Consider the following 22,579-nt stretch of genomic DNA (forward strand, 5'->3'; position numbering starts at 1 on the left):
CATGTATCCCCCTTCTCCCTGTTGTTGTTTAGTCACTAAGTCATGTCCAACTCTTGTGACCCCAGGTACCGTAGCCCCCCTGGGCTCCTCTGTCCATGGGATTTCCCAGGCAAGAATACTGAAGTGGGTTACCATTTCCTCCTCCAAGGAGTCTTCTCAGCCCAGGGATTGAACCCACGTTTCCCGCTTTGGCAGGATTGCCTGCAATCCGACGCTGCATTGGATTCTTTACCACTGAGCCACCAGGGAAGCCCTATTAGTCCCCACTTTTCCCGAGAAGCTCTTTAATCAAATATCTCAAACAGAAGCACAAAACATACACCAGATTCAAAAGGGCAGCGTTATACTGGAGCTGGGAATGATGTGGAAGTTTATTCAGTTTGGTCAATGTCCTCCTCACTGGGCTCTCATAAGCAACTTTACTGTGGGAACCAGGGGAGAAACTTTGAGCCTCACTGGTCTATATAAAATATTCTAGGTTTTGTTCTCACATCAGCCAGGCACGGAGTGATAATGACTAGAGGAGGCCAGGGAAAGGAGGCCACAGTAATCTGTGTTCTTGACTTGACTCCTGATCAAATCTTTTGATGTTATTGATCAGTTCAATCCATCAATGCAGGTGTCCTCAGCTACTGTGACCTCCATCATGTATCAGCTATGAGTACTCACCTCATTGATGGACTGGTTGACTTAATGCAGATAAATCTTTAAAAGCAGAACAGTTCTGCCTGATAATATTCTTCATTCGAATATGCTTTGAATCATGTTCTGCTTTGGTAGGAAATATTTTTGTGTTGCTGTTATGTTGTCCTGTGGATACGCAAGGTAAATGCCATCTGGCTGTTAATGACTTCTCCAGACACACAGGTATCTGGGTGACAAGCTTGGCAAACAGCCAGCTGGTGTGGTGAGCAGCCTGACACCTCTCTTGTATTCTCAACCTGGAGATCATCCAAACTTCTTGCTTGGAGAATGAAGGAACATTTCTGGTCTACATCAGTTATCACTGAGCTGTTATCACAAATGACTGTCTCCTCAGCACGATATCTGTATGTGTGTGTTTTTGGAGGGGGGTATGTATTGACACCTTATTTTTTCTTATTCAGAAAAGAGGCCTAAACAGAGCTAGAATCAAGTTCATAGCATTTCGTCTAATATCTGGCCTCAGTGTGTGTCTCTTTTGCCGGAGTCCAGCTCCAGCAGCCAGGGAATCAGCCTGAAGGGGTGAGCAGTGTCTGTGGATGATGAGGTAGCCTCTGACCATAGTATGGAACTACATGTTTATTTCAAGCTTCAGGTTTTCTTTCATACTTTGATGAAAGCATTAGGTCAGAGATTTGACATTCTTAGTTTTCCCCACCCAGATTTATTGTCTCCAGAAATCATTGTTGTCCTACAGACAGAGTTCCTGCTTCAGCAAAAATTCTCTCAGAATCGGCTTTACTATCTATTATCTACTTTCTCTTGTGTGTCCTGTTCTTAACTTGTGATTACATTGTAGCTCATGCCACATTCCTCAGTTTATTTCTTATCTTTCTAAATCCTGTTTGCCCCTAGTATCTTAAGATCACTATCTCCTAAAACAGCTTCTAGCTATTCTTAATTATTCCTAAACCCTAAACTCAGCAAACTTCTTTTGCCATAAACATTCCCCTCACAAACAGGTCTCAGATAATAATCCTTCCCATGGTCTCAAGCTGCAGCCTACATGCTCATCCTGGAGCATTCTTTGTAAAGATCCTTGAACCAATGTCAATGGTTATTTTATAGATTATTTTCTGGGCAAAACTGCAGAAGGCTTTGTGCTTTCTCATGCTTCTCTCAAGCACCTTAACATTCTTTCCAGCCAACTCAACTGAAGAAAGGAAAGAACAAATCAGAATCACAAGGCCTAACTCCTTCATCCCAGGGCCGTGCCTGCGAGATGAGGAGAGGGGTTGGGGCCATGCCTCCACTTTGTCAGTAATGCCTAACGTGGCTCCCAATACTCTTTCTCAAGCCTCTTTTTTTTTTTTTTTAACTGATTCTTTTTGCATTTATTGGTAAAAGGATGTGTGATTTTTAACTCTGAAGGTTCTTCTATAGTATCTAAGTGGAAGGAAGTCTTATTTAAATTTGTTGTTGTTTAGTCGCTAAGTTGTGTCTGACTCTTTTGTGACCCCCACGGACTATCTCCCACCAGGTTCCTCTGTCAATGGAATTTTCCAGGCAAGAAAACTGGAGTGGGTTGCCATTTCCTTCTCCAGGAGATCTTTCTGACCCAGGGATCAAAACTGTGTCTCCTACATTGCAGGTAGATTCTTTACTGCTGAGCCACTGGGGAAGCAGGGAAATCATTTTGTTAAAATAATTCTGGGGAAAGTGTTTTTACGACCTTCATGCCTATGCCTACAATATGGGTATGTGAATGGATATTATTTATCTTGAAAATAGTTAGAATTTCAAATTGGCTCATTCACCAAGGAGTAATTTATATGCTTCTCAGTATTTATAATAAGAGAACTCTTCAAATTCTTTAAGGTTATACTTAGATTGAATCATTTTTTCTTAAACTGAAATATTCATTCAAGGGATTCTTTTGTGATATCACAAAGAATTATGATACCTAGTGTTACAGATATTTAAGCAAAATAATGTGTTTGCTTGAAAGATTATAGCTCTCTCATATACATATATATGTGTGTGTGTGTGTGTGTGTGTGTGTGTGTGTATGTATAGATATGATCCTGATGAATTTACTAGATCACAGTTAGAATGTCAATATTATTTTTTATAAATTTCTACTCTGTTGCAAGACATTGTTTTTAAAGTATTACCATTTTTAACACACTCCAGATTGTTGGCTGACCTTTTTGTCATGTGGATTTAACCAATTTAGCAGTCAGTGCTGAACATGTTCATGTTTGAAAAATAATGCTTACAAAGAAAAGGAGCATAGAAAGTCACTTACAGAAGGACTTAGGGGCATGGTGAACAATCAAAAGCAAGCTGTGCTTTTTGGTGCCTCTCCTATAAAGGTCATTAGTGATGATCATTTCTCAGAATCCTCAAGTTTAGTTGAGGGTTTTGTTGTTGTTTTTTAAGGTACAAAATGTTCTCAAGAAAGGACTGGGAAGAATACATTTTCCTGAAATAAGAATTTATACATCTTGAATAAGAATTTATACATCTTGAAACTATGATTTGAGCAATTATAGGTAAATCTTAGAATAATTATTAAATATTTCTAGAGTTCATGTGTTAAGATATTTTTCATCTCTCCTGTGTGTGTGTGTGTAACTTCTGCTCTGTGAGACTATTACCTTCTATTTGTTTCATTTAGGCAACATCATATATGTACTCAGCCTCCATCTAAGGCATATTCTTGGGCTTCCCTTTTATGAATCTCGCCTGCCCACGTTTCCACTGAGGCCCTATTTCTCCCATTCTTCATGTGCACCTCTAGAAATACATCTACTGATCACCCAGGACTCAGCAGCTGTCAGTTCTAATGTATACCACTGTCTTTACTTTGAGAGTTTTCCTTTGCTGTCTATGAATTAATTTGTCTTTTTAAATTAAACACAATTCAGTTCAGTTCAGTTCAGTTCAGTCACTCAGTCGTGTCCGACTCTTTGCGACCCCATGAATTGCAGCACACCAGGCCTCTCTGTCCATCACCAACTCCCAGAGTTCACTCAGACTCATGTCCATCGAGTCCGTGATGCCATCCAGCCATCTCATCCTCTGTCGTCCCCTTCTCCTCCTGCCCCCAATCCCTCCCAGCATCAGAGTCTTTTCCAATGAGTCAACTCTTCGCATGAGGTGGCCAAAGTACTGGAGTTTCAGCTTTAGCATCATTCCTTCCAAAGAAATCCCAGGGCTGATCTCCTTCAGAATGGACTGGTTGGATCTCCTTGCAGTCCAAGGGACTCCTAAGAGTCTTCTCCAACACCACAGTTCAAAAGCATCAATTCTTCAGCGTTCAGCTTTCTTCACAGACCAAGTCTCACATCCATACATGACCACTGGAAAAACCATAGCCTTAACTAGACGGACCTTTGTTGGCAAAGTAATGCCTCTGCTTATACTCATCCCCTATTTCCTGGAATCTATGCCTAGTAAACTGTTTGAAAATTGTTTGGCATGGCTGGAGTGGTGTTGTTTGGAGAATGGCAAGTAGGAGTGGAAGGTCACAGTAAAACAGGGTCAAGTTTCGACTATTACACTCATCCAAGGTTGGCCCCATTCAAGCCTCAGATGGAGGTGCTGGAAACTGACTACATATGCTGAAGTTCTAGATGACTGCAGCATGTGTAAGAGACACGGGCCATTTCATTTCCTCTTTGCCTTCTCTCTGGAGTTCAGTGTAATAATGAAGCTCAAGGAGCCAAAGAAGAATTCTTAAGGAGTATTTTGTTTGTTTGTTTGTTTTTGGTGCTGTGTGGCATGCAGGTTCTTAGTTTCCCAATCAGGGATTGAACTTGTGTCCCCTGAAGGGGTAGTATGTGCGTGCTCAGTTGCTCAGACATGTCTGACTCTTCACCACTCTATGAACTGTAGCCCACCAGGCTCCTCTGTCCATGGGAGCTGAGTCTTAATCATTGGACTTCCAGGGATGTCCCATGGAAAACTTCATTTCAGTGTTGAGGAAGTGGCTTGTGACCTCTGCCTTTAACATTAAAACAGTATGTTTGAGTTCAATAAAAACATATCTTTAGGTGGACTGTGATGGTTGTTGACATTTACAACATGATAGTGTTCATCAAGCCAAAATAATACTTCCAGAGTTAATCCCTAAAAAATCACCATGTATTGTCTAGACTGTGAATCCTTTTCAGATACCTCTAACTTGATCTGTAAAATTTATCTTATAGATCTTATAATTATTGACCAGTATGATCTGTAAGAGTGCTCACTATAAACATTAGATTAAAGTCTAAGAATTACATTTAGGTACCATAGTTTGGTTTTTAATCCTTAGAAGATTTGAAAGAAGATGCAAGGTTTTTTTTGTAAAACATCACATTTGGCCAGATCTTATACTGGTTGTGCCAGCACAGAAAACACATTAGGTAAAAATCTTCAGCACATTTCAAGTACATGAGACAGAAATAATGCTTGACTGTCTACATTTTACAGTTTTAAGATCATAGTGACAGGAGCACAAGTGAGACAAAAAGTTAACCTTTAAACATTTCATGAAATAGCAATGAAATGTCAAGCAACAAGGAAAAAAACAGAGGTTTTAAAATTTTTTTCACTGAGTAATTTTATATTATTTATTAAATTGCATCAAGTTCTGTCTTTACATCCAACACTATCTTAGGTCTGGGAATACTGAGATTCTTACAGTCTAGCAGGAGACACAGACATATAAACAGTTACCAAAACAGTACTTTTTTTTCATTAATTTAATTCTTAATCCTTCCTGGGAGTGATCAAGGTTGGCTCTTAGAAGGAAGTGAATGGCATCTTCAAGTAGGTATAGGGGTTTTCTTGTCAAATGAGCAATTCTAAGGAAAAAAAAAAAAGGGAATATTTGGAAAATTATAGATGAGAAAGAATATGAGGAATTCTGGAAACTGCATCCTTTTGAGCTGAAATGTAGACTTTGGCAGATGATAATTGGTGATCACCAGTTCAGTTCAGTTCAATTCAGTTCAGTCGCTCAGTCGTGTCCGACTCTTTGCGACCCCATGAATCGCAGCACGCCATTCCTCCCTGTCCGTCAACAACTCCCAGAGTTCACTCAGACTCACGTCCATCGAGTCAGTGATGCCATCCAGCCATCTCATCCTTTGTTGTCCCCTTCTCCTCCTGCCCCCAATCCCTCCCAGCATCAGAGTCTTTCCAGTGAGTCAACTCTTCACATGAGGTGGCCAAAGTACTGGAATTTCAGCTTTAGCATCATTTCTTCCAAAGAAATCCCAGGGTTGATCTCCTTGAGAATGGACTGGTTGGATCTCCTTGCAGTCCAAGGGACAGCACATGGTATATCATGTGTATCTATTTCTTTGACAGGACCTTATCCTATAACCACTGAATCAATGGTATCGTTGATTTCATGTCCTCATTCAAGTGATTTTACTTGCTCTTTTTGTTTTGTCGTTCTTCATCAAGTTTTCCAAAATCAAGTGATCTTATGAATCATAATACACATGCAATGCAGAAGCATGTTGAACCACTTATCCTAAAAATGTGATTTGTAGTGTGTTTAAATTTCCCACAAAGCAATAGGTCACAAATATAGAAGCATAATTTTAGGTACCAGTTCAGTTCAGTTCAGTCACTCAGTCGTGTCCGGCTTTTTGCGACCCCATGAATCGCAGCACGCAAGGCCTCCCTGTCCATCACCAACTCCCAGTGGTCACTCGTCCATCGAGTCCATGATGCCATCCAGCCATCCCATCCTCTGTCGTCCCCTTCTCCTCCTGCCCCCAGTCCCTCCCAGCATCAGAGTCTTTTCCAATGTGTCAACTCTTCGGATGAGGTGGCCAAAGTACTGGAGTTTCAGCTTTAGCATCATTCCTTCCAAAGAAATCCCAGGGCTGATCTCCTTCAGAATGGACTGGTTGGATCTCCTTGCAGTCCAAGGGACTCTCAAGAGTCTTCTCCAACACCACAGTTCAAAAGCATCAATTCTTCGGTGCTCAGCCTTCTTCACAGTCCAATTCTCACATCCATACATGACCACAGGAAAAACCATAACCTTGGCTAGATGGACCTTAGTCGGTAAAGTAATGTCTCTGCTTTTGAATACACTATCTAGGTTGGCCATAACTTTTCTTCCAAGGAGTAAACATCTTTTAATTTCATGGCTGCAGTCACCATCTGCAGTGATTTTGGAGCCCCTCAAAATAAAGTCTGACACTGTTTCTACTGTTTCCCCATCTATTTCCCATGGGTGATGAGACCAGATGCCATGATCTTCGTTTTCTGAATGTTGAGCTTTAAGCCAACTTTTTCGCTCTCCTCTTTCACTTTAATCAAGAGGCTTTTTAGCTCCTCTTCACTTTCTGCCATAAGGGTGGTGTCATCTGCATATCTGAGGTTATTGATATTTCTCCCGGCAATCTTGATTCCAGCTTGTGTTTCTTCCAGCCCAGCGTTTCTCATGATGTCCTCTGCATAGAAGTTAAATAAGCATGGTGACAATATACAGCCTTGATGTACTCCTTTTCCTATTTGGAACCAGTCTTTTGTTCCATGTCCAATTCTAACTTGCTTCCTGACCTGCATACAGCTTTCTCAAGAGGCAGGTTAGGTGGTCTGGTATTCCCAACTCTGTCAGAATTTTCCACAGTTTATTGTGATCCACACAATCAAAGGCTTTGGCATAGTCAATAAAGCAAAAATAGATGTTTTTCTGGAACTCTCTTGCTTTTTCCATGATCCAGCGGATGTTGGCAATTTGATCTCTGGTTCCTCTGCCTTTTCTAAAACCACCTTGAATATCAGAGAGTTCATGGTTCACGTATTGCTGAAGCCTGGCTTGGAGAATTTTGAGCATTACTTTACTAGCATGTGAGATGAGTGCAATTGTGCGGTAGTTTGAGCATTCTTTGGCATTGCCTTTCTTTGGGATTGGAATGAAAACTGACCTTTTCCAGTCCTGTGGCCACTGCTGAGGTTTCCAAATTTGCTGGCATATTGAGTGCAGCACTTTCACAGCATCATCTTTCAAGATTTGAAATAGCTCAACTGGAATTCCATCACCTCCACTACCTTTGTTTGTAGTGATGCTTTCTAAGGCCCGTTTGACTTCACATTCCAAGATGTCTGGCTCTAGATTAGTGATCACATCATCATGATTATCTGGGTTGTGAAGATCCTTTTTGTACAATTCTTCCGTGTATTCTTGCCACCTCTCCTTAATATCTTCTGCTTCTGTTAGGTCCAGACCATTTCTGTCCTTTATCGAGCCCATCTTTGCATGACATGTTCCCTTAGTATCTCTAATTTTCTTGAAGAGATCTCTAGTCTTTCCCATTCTGTTGTTTTCCTCTATTTCTTTGCATTGATCACTGAAGAAGGCTTTCTTATCTCTTCTTGTTATTCTTTGGAACTCTGCATTCAGATGCTTGTATCTTTCCTTTTCTCCTTTGCTTTTTGCTTCTCTTCTTTTCCCAGCTATTTGTAAGGCCTCCCCAGACAGCCATTTTGCTTTTTTGCATTTCTTTTCCGTGGGGATGGTTGATCCCTTTCTCCTGTACAATGTCACGAACTTCATTCCATAGTTCAGGTACCAGAGGGCAGTGCATTTAGGTACCAGAGGGCAGTACATTTGAGAGATGAGGAAAGTGAAGTGGGAGAAAATTTCAGTTACCTGTGCAATTGACCTGGTAGATCCTTGCCACAGGCAGAAAAGAAAATATAATTTCCTCCAATCTTGGTTATTTTGCTTGCTTAGAATCAGTTCATTGATAATAGAGGGATGGGGTCATCAGGGAACATGGTAGCCTTCCAGGTGCTGAGGCAACCCCTTCCCATCATGCGTAGCATTGCCCAGATTCCCTAAGTTCTGAGAGAAGCTCATTGGTGAATTGCAGGAAGAGGCAACTTCAGCTCTAGAAATGCCAGGGCACACTCATCTACATGCAGCTGCCACTTCTTTGGATTTGAAAAAAATTATCATTTTTCTACTTAGAGGGAAGTGAAATCCTAATCGTAGAATGGCAGAAAACAATGGTAAAGTCTTTTGTTAAATTTCAGGTGGTTAATTATCAGTTGAATTAATGGTCATTTATCTTTTCCCTGCTTAGAAGTCATTCATTCCCAGTTTTTGGAAGTTAAAATCAGAAATGTTTTCTGAAGTGGGAAATGGAGAAAAGGAGGCAGTTAATTACCAAGTCATACACAGAAAAGAGATTTAGCAAATCAACTAGCATTGTTTATAGAAATATTGAATTTAAGACTTTGTTAGATTTCATGAACCAACAAGGATTGAGTGCTTATTTTAATTCTTATACAGATAATTGGGAATTTTAGTTCTATATTATTAATCTGTCAATAATTTTACTTGCCCTTGAAGAAAACAGGGCAATTACAACTATACAGTGATGAGACCTCTTTGTTCTGATGAATCAGTCTTGTTCCCTGGAGAGGAATGCTGTCAAAGTAGACCAATCCACATCAGACTTTAAGACAAGGGCCATCCTTACCCATGTCTAAAGTCAGGACCAGACTGGGGATATGATGGATGCTGTGGACATAAAGAATTTGAGCAAACAGTGGGTCATCCACTCAGTGTTCCAGACAGAACTGTAAATATAAGTCTGGAAATCAGGGAAGGGTTAAATATGTAAACTTACAAATCTTACTTTTGGGTTAATAATAGAAGCCTGGAGATTAGATGAGATTTCCATTGGAAAAGAGTATGGAGTGTAATAAAAGAGGATGTTTGTAAATTAAATTTGGGAAATGTCTATATGGCAAGAATTTATGGGCTTAGACAATATTTTATTATAGCAATTACAATTTATGGAGCCCCTACTATGTGCCAGGCATTTTGTGTGGAATAGCTCATTTAATCCTCACAGCCCTAAATTGTAAGTGGTATTATTAGCCTTGTATTAGAAATAAGGGAGTTGTTATAGCTCAATTTCTTTTCCTGCATTTCTTCTTCATAAATCAAGAATCACAGCCATGGGAAAGCAAACTGCTTACTCTTGTTACACTGCCATACATCTCGCTCTCATTTATGTCCAGATTCTTCTAAGAAGAGTTAAGAGACTTGCGTGGGCAAGGAAATAATGCTTTGCCTGAAATATAGGAAGTCCCTGCTCAGAGTTTTATTTTTACTTAAATACCATGAAAATTGTTGACATTTCTCTGGAAGAAAGAAAAACAAATTTACCCTGTTCTGTGTAGGTGGAGACACTAAACTCTCCCTCAGCTTTTCTTGGTCTCTGAGTTGTTACTTAATTCAAGGGACATCATCAGACAGGGGACAAAAGATGCGATTCTAGGTGCTCAGGGACTTCTGTTGAATCGTCAACTGACTCATGATGTTTCCAGTGTTTGGCATTGCTCAGCAAATTGTGCATGAATTTAGTCATTTGTACCATCTCTCAAGATGGTACAAATGTACTCCTTTAGATAATATAATAAAAGATGTACTCCTTTTAGATAATACATGAAAATGGATGTTCTTTCAGATATTTTAGTATGAGCATAAGATTGGAAAACACTAGAGAATGAACTCTGACTTCCCTAGGGGATGCATCTGAAAAGCAAATGGTATTGTTTTCAGTAACCAGGAAATTGCTCTGTACCTGTGAAAGAGTACTTTACTCCAGTGATTACAGAAATGCACACAGGTTTTCTCTCTCAGGTTAAAAAGCCTAAAAGGAAATGTAAGAGAGCTGCAGAGTAAGGAATTTTAATGAACTGAAATCTGATAACATTCTACAATTTGTGTATCCTTTGCTCTCATTCATTCTGTGAGCCCATGTTGTTGTTTAGTCACCAAGTTGTGTCCAACTCTTTTGAGACTCTATGGGCTGTAGCCTGCCATGCTCCTCTGTCCATGGGATTTCCCAGGCAAGAGTACTGGAGTAGTTGTCATTTCCTCCTCCAGGGGATCTTCACAATCCAGGGACTGAACCCCCATTTCCTGCGTTGCAGGCAGATTCTTTACCACTGAGCCACCTGGGAGAACCCATGATACCCATATATAAATAAATGATTATATGTATATGTCTATAATCACAGTATAAAATTCAAAATTATTTCTGATGACTCGAGTTTACAGATGTTTATCATTCAGGGTGGGCTAGGTTATGTTAGATAAATGAACCAGTTCAACTTGGAAAGACTTGAAAGAGCAAAGGCATACTTCTCACTCAAGATGCAGGTCCATGGTGGGTTAGCTGGGCCTCCAATCCATGTCTTTATAATTAGAGATCCAAACTGATGGCGTTCCTACCATCTACAGCATGCCAGTGCAGCAGTAGTTGGGAAGGAATATTGCCAACTGTGCATAAGCTGTTAGTTACACCCATAACTTCTGATATTTCGTGGGCCAACACAAGCTCACAGCTGTGCCATCTTAATAAATGCAGTCCTACTGTGTGCACAGAAAAGGAATTTGATGACTGTCACTGATGACTACCACACTAGCTCTGGTTCTAACTGTGTTTAAAGAGGCACTTTAAACAGGCATTCATGAATTGTCATTACAGTTTTTAAAGGTGGATTGTATTCCTGCTGCTTCTATGAACACATTATTTCACTTCCTTTAGCGTTTTGCTAATGAGGTCAAAGTGAAATTTTTAGTTTTAGCTTCACCCCGCTTTATTCCTGAAAATAAAACTAATTTTCAAAATTTAGTTTTTTGAAAAGCATCATATGGGAATTTTTGAAAGAGTAATATGGGGAGGGTGATTGAGAATGGATTTCCTCCTCCTTAAAAATGTCAGAAACAATTCTTGCTGTGCTCATGGGGAATTGTTGGGTCAGCCTGAACTGAAGCTCGACATTATTTATCTTGCTGTGCCACATCTTAGTTGTGGCGTGCAGGATTTTTCACTGCCGCACACAGACTTTCCAGGTGTGGTGCACGGGATTGATTGCTCCAAGGCATGGGGAATCTTAATTCACCAACCGAGGATGGAACCCACGTCCCCTGCATTGCAAGGTGGAGTCTTAACCACTGGGCCATGAGGGAAGTCCCTTGACATTGTTTTTATTGTTTGATTTTTTTCAGAAGTATTTTTTTCTATTTTAGAATCCAGGGAAAACTTGGCTTCTGTTTGTTAATAATTAAGACAAAAGGTTGAAAGCTTATTGTTTTGAGTCTTTAGCTCAGATAAAGATCAAAGAGTTCGTGTCCAGTCCCTCTAGAAAGGTGCATCAATTTGTCCTGCAGTGATTTGAGAGCAGACAGTCCTTTGAGGAGAGCTTTATGACTTCTCCAGAGCAGTGAGAACCTTTGTCTTGTATATATATATATTCATACAACCGAAATTGAGCTCATTCAGACTGTGAGACTGATGATGTATTTTTATGTGTTGAACATTGACCTCCAAAGATAAAAGGGTGAATAGCACAATCACTTTTTAGACTTGTCATTTTGGACACTGTGGCACTGAAATGATTTTCTGATTCACTTATTTCTTGAGGCTTTATTTTTTGACATATGGTTCATTTGCTTTCAAAGTACATTAGTTAGTGACATCTGAATCTCTTTCTTAGCACTACTATAAAAAAATACAAATACTTCTCATTAGAGTTTACAGCTGCTAATGTACAACAAAGCAAAATTATAAGATTTTTCTGGAAACCCATGAGACATTGGTGGTCGTTTAGTCACCAAGTCATGTCTGACTCTTGCAACCCCATGGACTGTAGCCTGCCAGGCTCCTCTGGTCATGGGATTCTCCAGGCAAGAGCACTGGAATTTCCTTCTCCAGGGGATCTTCCCAACCCAGGAATTGAACCCAGCTCTCCTGCATTGCAGGCAGATTCTTTACCGACTGAGCTACAAGGGAAGCCCATGAGGCATTAGGTCAGCAGATAAATGGCCTTTGAGTAGAGTTAAGAGATCTGAATTTACCTAGCTTCTTTTCCTCCAAATATCCATTTTACAATCACAGTTGATTATTTAAATATATAGATGTCAAATTAAAGAAGAGCTAATAGAGGATGGGAATAAAGAGTGTCCTGGCAGTGGGGCAGCCTGTGCAAAGATCTTGGATGACTGGGAGCAGAACTAGTCTGGGAAATGACTAGAGCAATGACGAGAGGCAAGAGCAGTGAGAAACGAGGGGTCTCCAGCTGAAAAGGGTGGAGAGGCTACTTGCAGGCTTCTGTAGGTCTCCAGTGGTTTTTCTTTATCCTGTGAACTTTTGGAAGCCGTTATTAAGTTTTAAAAATATATTTATTTATTTGGCTGTGCTGACTCTTAGTTGTGGCATGTGGGATACTGCTCCCTGATCAGAGCTCCCTGCACTGGGAACGCAAAGTCTTAGTCACCGGACCACCAGGGAAGTCCTGCCTTTATGAGTGTTTAAGCAGAGGGAAAATACTACGTGGCTTGAGTTTAGGGGAAGAAGATTCTGACTGCTCTGCAGAGAAGGATCAGAGCTGGCAAGACATGCTGAAATCAGGCGAGTGGAGATTGTACCTCCCAGACTGCAGATGGATCTAGCTTGGGTCAGGATGGTGGTGGTAGCAAGGGATATAAGTGGATGCATCTAATGATAATCAGAACATAAAATTAGCATGGTGATACATTGAAAATAGAGATTGGCTACCTATAACACAATTTTCTAACTCAGTGTGGCTTGACTCAGAATTTAATATTTGGCTGTTGAAACAAAACTAAATTAAAGCAAAACATATTATTTATTTAAAGTGTTCTCATGCATTAAAAAGCACATGCATAATATATGTGCTCAGTAGTTCTATTCAGCTTAATCAAGGATTAATATCAATATTTTGGAAAGCAAAGAACGGAAGTTTCGAGATGGCACTAGCAAATGCTGGCTCCTTTGTGGAGAAACGGGCCCCTTCTTACTAGTGTCATGGTTCATTTTGTAGAATCTTTACCTTTAGCCTGAGACTGGGGAATTGACAGCATATGTGACCTTCACAAGGTCTTGTTAAATTTCTACTCAAGAAATTTTATTCTGTTCAGAGAAGGACAGGGCCATTTTACTCAAGTGTGGATTAGATAATAAATCATATTATAATAACATTGAAAGCGACATCATCAGCTTGGACTCTTAAAAGGGAAATTACTTCTTGACTACACAGATGTACAGAAGCTGCTACTTGAGCCAGACTTCCTAATGCCTTTCATGTTGTTGGTGCTAAGTAAGCATGTTTTGCTTGCGTGAGATTCATCTTTCTTCTAATTAATATCCAAGGGCTTCCCTAAGCCCCAGAATTAATTTTCCAAGAAGACCTATTCTTTCTGGTGCAAAAATCTTATAACTGAAAAGTTGGTTGGAGCCTTCTCTCCCTTTCTCCCTCCCTTCCTCCATCTCTCCCTATCCTCTGGTTTCGAAGAGTGGTCACTTTTCTTGGTAAGGATCCTTTCCCACCCAAATCCATCAGTATTGACTTAATTTTCTTTTTTCCACATTTTATCTGGAATCCAGACAGTTCTCATTACTTACACAGTTGCAGTTCTAATGCAAATCAATATCATCTCCTTTCTGTGTTATTTCAGACTTCCTGATTACTTTTCAGGTTTTAACCTTGCCCTGAGGGTTTCCCCGGTGGCTCAGCCGTGAAGAATCTGCCTGCAGTGCAGGAGATGCAGGAGACTCGGGTTCGGGTTTGATTCGTGGGTGGGAAGATCCCCTGGAGGAGGAAATGACAACCCACGCCAGTATTCTTGCCTAGAAAATCTCATGGAGAGAGGAGACTGGTGAGCTACAATCCACAGGGTCCCAAGAGTTGGACACAGCTGAGCACACACACCCACCACCATCTGGGGTTATATTCTCCCCACAGTAGTCAGTGACCCCTTAAAATGTAACTGACATTGTAACATAAGTAAGTGGCACTGTGGCTGCCCATCTCAGAGCAAGGGCTGTGTCTTTCTCATGGTCCTTGGCACACTAGCTTGTTTGCCCTTTGGTTCTCTCTCTATGACCTCATCTCATCCTCTCCTCCTCCTCCTCAGCCACACACTGGCCCACCTGTTGCCTCTCAGAGACTCCAAGCATCCTCCCATGTGAAGGACTCTTCAGCTGCTATTTTCAGTGCCAGCATGTTGTTCCTCCAGACCTCATAATCTCTTGCTCTTATTCAACTCAATCCTTGCCTGACCAGACAGGCCTTTCTCTAAAGCAGCGCCTCTCGCATCCCGCTCAGTCACTTTCTCCTGCCTTTTGTTTGTTGAGCCTCTCCTTCTCCTAACACATATGTGCATATTTCTTTACATGTTCATTCTATTTCTCCTTCCCCTGGAAGGTAAGCTCTCAGAGTTGGGACTATGCCTTTTGTATCTGATCACTTTCTCCAGCATTTACAATAGTGCCTCCTACCTAGCAGGTGGACAATTATACTTGTTTGAAGGAACGGATATTGTTCTAATCCATATTTTCTACAAACTGGAAACTGATTAGACCCTAGAGATTTTGCCAGGAAGGCATCCCTTCCAACACTCAGATTTTAAGACTTCTGATTTCCAGAGCTCTCATAAAATGCATTTGCATTGAATTAAGACACTGAATTTGTGGTATTTGTTTAAATAGCTTTGGGAAATTAGTGAACCTCATGAGCTTACAAGCAACCTCATAATTCTTTTCAACTCAGTATTCCTAATGTCTGTGGAGGGGAGTTGGCAAATCTAGTGGTCGTTTGTATTGTTCACTAATTTATGGATTTCCTTTTCATTTGGGGAAAAACTAGGTCCCCGTTGGCTTGAATGAGGTGTGATCATGTAGCTTTCTTAGGAAGCTGACTAGTAAGTAAGAGTTGCTTATGTAACTTCCAGGTAAACTTTATAAGGCTTTGCAGATTTTTCCATACCCCTGTTTTTCTCATTTTTGTGAGGGTAGAAGCTTGATGAGATAGTCTCTGTGAGCCTGGTTTCCTGAGAAAACAGTGAGCACATCCCCTCAGCTTCCACCAGTGAACTTGTAGTGTGCCTAATAAATAAATCATCTTGTTCAAACTGCTCAGCTTCTGAGATGATTGTTAAAACAGCAAAATCTAGCTCAGTGGTTCACAAATGTTTTTGTCTTAGGATCCACTCTTAAGATGTATTGAGGAACTCAAAGAACTTTTGTTTATGTGGATTATATCTATCAATATATATCATTCTGGGAATTAAAGAGATTCTTTTTTTAAAAAAATTATTTTTAATTGGAGAATAATTGGTTTACAATGTTGTGTTGGTTTATTCCATACAACAACAGGAATCCGCTGTAAGTGTACGTATATCCCTTCCCTCTTGGGTCTCCCTCTTCTCCTCCCATCTCATCCCTCTAGGTTGTCACAGAGCACCAGGCTGAGCTCCCTGCGTTATATAGCAACTTCCCACTAGCTATCTTAAATAATTCATTTAAAAGTAACAATATAAATATAATGTAAACACTCTATTTTTCAAATAAAAATAATTTCATGAGATGAGCTATGCCTTGAATATAGTTGTAAATATTTTCAGTGTTTGGCTTAATAGAAATTGGCTAGATTATCATATCTGCTTCCACAGTGGTAAGACTGTTGCCATTTATTTTGGTGGTTGAAGTACATGGAAAAGATCCAGCATCAGTTATGTAGTTGAAAACGAAGTATTTTAATACCCTTTTCAGATATGAGTAGATATTCTGCTTTTACACCACACTAGCACTCTGTGTGGTTAGATTGTATCCCTGACTCAATGGACATGATTCGAGCAAGCTCCAGGAGATAGTGAAGGACAGGGAGGATTTGCGTGCTGCAGTCCACAGGGTTGCAGAGTGAGACCAGACTTAGAGACTGAACGATAACAGGGCTCTGTAAGTCGTAGTTACTTAAAGGCTGATTGCAAGATGTAATTGAAGCCATATTAATCAACTTTTCATACTGTTCCATGAGTTCCATTGGTGTGCCTTGCATTTAAATTAATACATCCATGATTCTCTAAAAGCATCCGTTGGTCATTTGAAAAACATTGGCTTTCAGAGCACTTTCAAATATGAACACATTTCATTATGCAATATAAAACTCAACATTTTTTTAATTGTTGCCAAAATTTTTAGCAAAGGCTTGATGTATTGAGAAACTGGTAAGGCTGTTACCAGATACAAGTTTTCCAAAATTCTAGCATTCGTTTAAATATTTAAGTTCTATAGTGTGTTGAATGTTGTTATGCAGTGGTTCAGTCATGTCTGGTTCCTTCCAACCCCATGGACTGCAGCACCCTAGGCTTCCCTAATATTCAGCATCTCCCAGAGCTTGCTCCAACTCATGTCCACTGAGTCGGTGATGCCATCCAACAATCTTATCCTCTGTCTCCCTCTTCTCCTCCTGACCTCAATCTTTCCCAGCATCAGGGTCTTTTCCAATGAATTGGTGTATTGGATATCAGCATTATTTTCCTTAACTGAGAAAACTGACTTTGTTCATTTTCAGTAAATATTCAATTCTGCAAATATGTAAAAAATACCCAAGCCTGAATCATTAAAGTTTGTTGGTTAATGAATCTTCCAAGTAAAGATGGCTTGTAATGAAGAGAGAAATTAGTTCTCTTTGCAACACAAAAGTCACACGAGTGCTTTTCCCAGAGATGACCATTGTAGATGGCAGTTTCTGACTTGACCCTTGATGATTCCAAGCCCCTAGGGATTCATGCTCTTGTGTGATTCTCTTCCCTCAAGTGTGAGATGGAATTAGCAATTTGCTTATAACAAATAGAACATGGCAAATATAAAATGATAAAGCAAAAAGAAGAACACATAAAGAAACATAAGAATAATAATGTTGGAAAGGGTGTGGAGAAAAGGGAACCCTCTTACACTGTTGGTGGGAATGCAAACTAGTACAGCCACTATGGAGAACAGTGTGGAGATTCCTTAAAACATTGCAAATAGAACTGCCATATGACCCAGCAATCCCACTGCTGGGCATACACACCGAGGAAACCAGAATTGAAAGAGACACATGTACCCCAATGTTTATTGCAGCACTGTTTATAATAGCCAGGACATGGAAGCAACCTAGATGTCCATCAGCAGATGAATGGATAAGAAAGCTGTGGTACATATACACAATGGAGTATTCCTCAGCCATTGAAAAGAATACATTTGAATCAGTTCTAATGAGGTGGATGAAACTGGAGCCGATTATACAGAGTGAAGTAAGCCAGAAAGAAAAACACCAATACAGTATACTAACACATATATATGGAATTTAGAAAGATGGTTAATGATAACCCTGTATGGGAGACAGCAAAAGAGACACAGATGTAAAGAACAGACTTTTGGACTCTGTGGGAGAGGGCGAGGGTGGGATGATTTGGGAGAATGGCATTGAAACATGTATACTATCATGTAAGAAACGAATCGCTAGTCTAGGTTCGATGCAGGATACAGGATGCTTGGGGCTGGTGCACTGGGATGACCCAGAGAGATGATATGGGGAGGGAGGTGGGAGGGAGGTTCAGGGTTGGAAACTCATGTACACCCGTGGTGGATTCATGTCAATCTATGGCAAAAGCAATACAGTATTGTAAAGTAAAAAAAATTAAAAAATAAAAAATAAAATAAAATAAACTAAGTATATTAAAAAAAAAAAAGAATAATAATGTGACATGTTCCAAGTTCCTAAAGATTGATTTTATTTTACTAAACATGGATTTCCAGATGTTACCAGGCAGCCAGCACTAGTTTAAAATGAAGGTGGTTTTCCCAGTGTGTGCTGCTCCCAACAATGCCACAGCAGATTTACTTATCTCCCACAATTGATCTTACCATGGTTGAGCTGATCCTTTGCAGTTGGAATTGACATATTTTATGGCCAAAATTAGTATACCGGCCAGGTCCCTGATAGGCTATTGTAATGAAATTTCTTATTATTTATTACTTCTGTCTCAAAGAATCAATAGAACTTTAAAAAACACTATGGAGTAATCTGAAAATTGGTAACTGTTTTCTGTGGCTGGCTACTACTCACCTCTTTTTTATTTTTAACACTTACCCCTATTGGATTCGGGATGAAATTTGTTTTTTAAATAAAAGTACTCTTGAACAGTACAGATCCAGCATATTCTTTTCGGGTCTTTTGGGAGGCAGAGAAGGGTCACTAGGCATGCGTGTATCGATCACTGTTTTATGTTTAATGACCAGGGATTCCTACTATTAAAGCTGTGTTCTAAGCTATTATTATCCCCATTTATTATATAGAAAGCTCTGTAAATGTACGTGGTAGTTAATGTGAGATGAAATGTTGCCAGACAAATTGCCTTCCCTGAGGAAGCTCCAAGCTGAAAGCAGGAGAAGAACATGTGGGAAGGAGATTGGGGGAAGGCTGGAGAGTAATTAAGGCTTTCAGACTTGACATTGCTTTGCTGAGGAGATGGGCTGCAAGGAGAACCTGAAAGCTGAGAAATGATTCTGAGATTGGGAAGCCATTCGGTAGAGCAAACCAGTATCTGGGAGCAAGCAAAGGCATCAGAAAGGGAGAACTTCAGACGTTCACGTAACAAATCTACGTATTCAGCTCTGACGTTTCATGCCCTCTGTGTTTACCTGGTTTCTCCGCATCACCTCTTATCATCACATTCTAAGCCCCTGTATCTCACACTTGAGAGAACTTCAGAATCACCCAGGGGTGGGGAGCATTGTTAAAATCCTGGGCCAAGTATCAGCGTCACTGAATCCGGAGGCCTGGGGTCTTGAATTTGCATTTGTATTAAATTCTCAGAAATTACTCCTGCTGGAAGCACACTAAGAGAACCTCTGTGTCTTCAGCCCCTCTTACCTTTCCCTCCAAGCCTCAGCTTAGAGTCATTTCAGTTCTCACCTTTATAGTCAGAGAATACCCAACTTGTATCATTTTTCATTCCTAGAAATTTTTTTTCAAATGTGCTATCTTTTCCATCTAACCCAATCAGATACTTCTATCAAGCCTACTGCAACAACCGGACTACAGTTACTACTATTAACCTCTTTGAATATTAACTATTAACATCAGGAGAAGTGATGACCATTTAAAATACCTCATTAAATAATACTATTAGATAAGTTGTATTATCGCCATTCACAGGTGAAGAAATTTCTTTGCAGTAAGATTAACGTGCAGTATTACAGAAGAGATAAGAATGAACATCTGTCTGACACGAAAACCTTTATTTCCATCCAGCATTCAGCCCTGACCTGAAGACCACTTTCTTCGTGCAGTTACTCATGCGTAATGGTCAGTGCAGCAGTGAATTCTCTCCCTTCTCTCAACTGCTAATGATCTTCTCTGTATTACAAAGACTTGGTATATGATACGGTGGCATTAAAAATTGGTATGAAATGGATAGATTGGTCAAGAAATGTCACTGGGACAGTTAAATGTCTGTATGACACAATACACAAATAAATAGCCCTTGGAATACAAACTTCAGTGAGAAAGATAAAACTGAAAAATTTGGAAGAAAACATAAGACATCAAACTACAAGCTTTAGCAAATTGTAAATCATAAAATCTCATCAAAATACAACAAAAAAAATTTAAAAAATGAAAATTAAACCATAAACCAGGGAAATTATTCATGGCATATTTGAACGATGAAGGATTAGTTTAGGAAATATAGAATCAACTCTGTCAAATCTTCCCACTTCACAAAAAAGGAAAGCCAGATGGCCAAGGTGTTTATGAAAATATGTTCAGATTTCAAAACTAAAACGGGGTATTAGCATTGTATATCAGCACATTATAAGTTCATACATATCAGATTAACATAAAGTTATATCTGAGGGTCTGCAGATGTGAGTCCCTGAGAATTCCTGCAGTGTGTTGGCTGGTATGTAACTTAGTTAATTACTTTGGAGAGAAGTTTGAAATACTGACTAAAGATAATAACACAGGTTGTTGTTCAGTTGCTAAGTCGTGCCTGACTCTTTGCCACCCCATGGACTATAGCCTGCCATTCTCCTCAGTCCATGGGATTTCCCAGGCAAGAATACTGGAGTGGGTTGCCATTTCCTTCTCCAGCACATCCTCTCTACCCAGGGATCGAACCCAAGTCTCCTGTGCCTCTTGCATTGGCAGGCACATTCTTTACCACGGAGCCACCAGGAAGCCCCTAGTGATGCTGGGATCTATGACTTAATTCTATTTCTAGGTATATACTCTAGAACATCTCTTCAACAGAACAAAAGGATATATGTACAAGAATGTTCACAGTGACGTTGGTTATAAAAGTAAAACATTGGGAATAAGCCATGTGTAGTTAATAGGTTTGGAGAAGGAAATGGCAAGCCACTCCAGGATGCTTGTGGTCAAAGAACATAATTCCTCTAATAAAATAGATGTTGTTGTTAGTCACTTTGTCGTGTCCCTCTTTGTGACCCCATGGACTGTAGCCTGGCAGGTTCCTCTGTCCATGGGATTCTCCAGGCAAGAATACTAGAGTGGGTTGCCATTTCCTTCTCCAACTAAAATAGATGAAGTTAACCTATATGTATTATTATGGATCTGTCTCCTAAACATAATATTGAATAAAATTAATATATTACAGTATGTAAAAAATGATTATTTTTATAAATTTAAAACACAGAGAAATCCTATATATCTAAGTTAAATTAAATATATGGACAAGAACATATACCAATTTTAGGATGATGGTAACCAATAGGGAAAGAAGGAGGAAAAAGGGATGGAGGGATAGCCTTAATGGCATAAGTCCTCTTTTATTATTGTTTTGATTAAAAAAAAATTGAACCAAATATACTATATTAATGTGGCAAATACTTGTATTATTTTTCCTCTTATGAAATTTTCATCATCAAAAAGAGACCATTTTAACAAAGGCTTCTATGATTGAAAACTTTTTGAATATTCTGGTTTAATCAAAGTACAATCATTTAATTTGCTACAAACTTTTGTCATTAATATGCTAATAGCCTTTGTGAATTGCCAACATTTTAATGGTTTATGAAATATTTCCCAAACTTATTTGACCATGGAAGCCTTTTATTTTTTTTAATAAAACATTTGTTAACATCTCATGGACCTTTGGGGAAATACTGTTACACATCATAGCACTTAATTTTTCCTAATCATTTCATGTAATTTAACTTGATTTCTCTGGTTCTATTTCCATCTCCTTGATGTCAGAGCCTAAGTCTCGTTCCTTTTAGCTAGGCATAAAATGGACATACGAGTAATTCTTTGATGGCATGATTTTTCTGAAAAATTATTGTGCAGATCATTATATTCAGTGTAGGTTTTGACGGGGAAGAAATAGTAAAAGTAGTTCTTGCATACAATTTTATATGGAAAGAAAAAATAAAACTCAAGAACACAAAGAGCAACATAAAGGTTGATTTTTAATTTTAAGACACATGGAATGCATTGATCCCAAAACATTGCCAGAACTGATTGCTGAAAATTTTAATTTTAAATTTTTTATCTCATTCAACAGATAGTATAAAATTATTGAAGAGAAATGACTGCTTTGAATATATAAGTAGATATAATCAATGCACAAGGGTTTTCAGATTAAATCATCAATGATTTCTCAGAAATAACTCAATCCTTTTGAAATGATATTAAGCATAAATCCACTCACAATTTTATTAAATAAGCAATTCACTTAAAGATTTGTAAATACTAGGTATGTCTTAAATGCCTTGGTTCACAAGGATATAATTTTGACACAATGTTGTTTAGTTACTAAGTCACGTCTGACTCTTTGTGATGTGGACTGTAGCCTGCCAGGCTCCTCTATCCATGGGATTTCCCAGACAAGAATACTGGAGTGGGTTGCCATTTCCTTCTCCAGGGGGTCTTACCGACCCAAGAATTGAACCTGGGTCTCCTGTGCAGGCTGATTTTTTACTGTCTGAGCCACCAGGGAACAATAAACTGATTAAGCACAAATTTTCTGACTAATGCTTTAGGTGGCGCTATTGTTAAAGGAACTGGCTTGCCAATGCAGAAGACATAA

This window comes from Capricornis sumatraensis, chromosome 17 (genome assembly GCF_032405125.1).
Source record: "Capricornis sumatraensis isolate serow.1 chromosome 17, serow.2, whole genome shotgun sequence".
Classification (NCBI taxonomy): domain Eukaryota; kingdom Metazoa; phylum Chordata; class Mammalia; order Artiodactyla; family Bovidae; genus Capricornis; species Capricornis sumatraensis.